General features: G+C 38.9%; 1 non-coding gene across 1 annotated transcript; it reads right to left on the reverse strand.

Moving 5' to 3' along the window:
- Positions 1 to 310: 310 nt before the first annotated feature.
- Positions 311 to 374, reverse strand: LOC115488401. The gene has a single exon (XR_003951258.1). It is a non-coding gene; the product is annotated as a U7 small nuclear RNA (small nuclear RNA).
- Between the last annotated feature and the right edge of the window lie 1,763 nt (positions 375 to 2,137).

Raw genomic sequence — 2,137 nt, forward strand, 5'->3', positions numbered from 1 at the left:
AAGCAACTCAAAGTCAATGATAGAATGCAAGCTGATAGCTCTGTAGTCTGCTTGAGACAGCTGCCTGCTCAAGACAGATCTCTAGATAGGTCTTGGGGGAGAGGGGTGCTGGAGAGATGGCTCAGTGGTTAAGAGACTGCTCTTCTGAAGTTCCCTAGTTCAAATCCCAGCAACCACATGGTGGCTCACAACCCTCTACAATGAGATCTGATGCCCTCTTCTGGTGTGTTGGAAGACAGCTGCAGTATACTTACATATAATAAATAAATAAATCTTTAAAATTATAATAAAAAAAGCAACCGGATAGCTCTTGGGTTTTCTGACCAAAATCAGAAAACCCTGGTAGAAATTTTCTAAAAGAGCTATGTTTGCTTTCCAAGAAGTTAGCTCTTGGAAACTAGGTAGCTCTCTCTTGCAGACCAAATTCAGTCTTTTATTTACATATTAAATCAGTCCAATACCCAGGTTTACTTTTGATTATCCCATGCATCAGTATTTTATGACCATAGCACCTTGATTCTTAGAAAAAAAAGTGATTTTTTTATTTTAAAGAAAGCAAATGAATTCAGAGATCCACCTACCTTTGTAAGCACAAGCAGTAAGCTGGCTGGGTGAGATCCTATTCTGTGATCATCACTCCTACCACACCTGGACCTAGACTCTCTCTGTCTCAGGCTAACCTTGAATTCAGAAGTCTGCCTGTCTTTGTAAGCATAAACAATAAACTTAGTTGGGTGGGATCTTGCCCTGAGATCACCATTCCCTAAATCTCTTTATCTTCTTCGCTGATATCTTTTTGACTAAGCTGGCTCATTAGTGTATCTGCCCGTTTTTTTTTAAAGATCTGTGAAGACCTTTATACAATTTATATTGCATTCTTATATTTTTGCACAGTTGAGAAATCCTGTAAAGGACAGCTCTTACACTGATTTATATAATCAAAAACTCATGTCTTCAGAGTTCTTTCTAACAGCCTTAAGGACTGCACTGAAAATCTCAGCATCATAGAGACACATTCTTGCTTCCCAGGATTGTGCTGGTTTTTGTTTGTTTGTTTGTTTTTATTATTATGGAGTCATTACACTTGACAGAAAGGACATTCCCCTGAAAGAAGAACATAAAATAAAATATATACATTATTATATAAACAAGCCTTATGCCCATAGCAATAGTCAACACTTGTGGAGGCCCGTACCCTGCTAGACCTGCTCCAGGGGCAGGAACCATGTCACACCCATCTCTTCCTCAGCCGTGCAGGACTTGGTATCTGTATGTTTCCAGAACAATTTACCTGAGGAGCTGAGGAGGGAGTGGCTACCCTGATTGTGAGTGGCTCCCGACCTATTGCTGAGGTCCTGAGCTGAATGAACTGGAGCGAGTAAGCTAAGCACAAGCATTCACCTTTTTGTGCTTCTTGACTTCAAGTACAATGTGACTAGATGTCTCAGATTTTTGCTGCTGAGCCTTTCCTGACATGATGAATTGGCCCCTCGCAGTGTGAGGCTAAATATACCTATCCTTTCTTAAGTTCTTCTTGTCAGGTATTTGGTTATAGCAACAAATAAAGTAACTAATGCAATCAGTAAATACAATATACTTTGCTTTGTAGTTTTAGGTGCTGAGTAGAGAGTTTCCTTAGAAGAAATTTAGCTAAACTTGGAATCCTGTGTTTCTGAGTTCAAATGTCATGAGTTTGAGTAGGGGTTATCTGTAATGCAGTAAAATAATAATAATAAACGTTTGATTTCTTCACAAGAGATTGGGAAGTGTATGGCCGGTTATATCTATTTAGACACTGAAGACTTTCATGAAGAATGCTTACTGTTTTCTCAGATGTAGTACTTGGTAAAATTGCACCAAGCTGCTCATCAATCGTTTGGCACACCAACTAAACCTCCACTGATGTATGGGAGGACCTCTTTCCCATTATAGTCAACTGTCACAAACATTTTCAGTTTGATGAGCAAAGGATTTACACGTTGTGCTTATATGCATTTTCTCGGTTAGCACTGAAAATGGAGTGTTTCTGGTTTGATTACTTTTTATCTGATGTCTGTTGTGAATTGCTTGGTTGTAAATTTTGCCCAGTGTTCTAAAGTACTTCAAGTATAAGTGATAGAAAGTGAAGAACATCTGA

Source organism: Mus musculus, chromosome 14, assembly GCF_000001635.26.
Source record: "Mus musculus strain C57BL/6J chromosome 14, GRCm38.p6 C57BL/6J".
Lineage (NCBI taxonomy): Eukaryota > Metazoa > Chordata > Mammalia > Rodentia > Muridae > Mus > Mus musculus.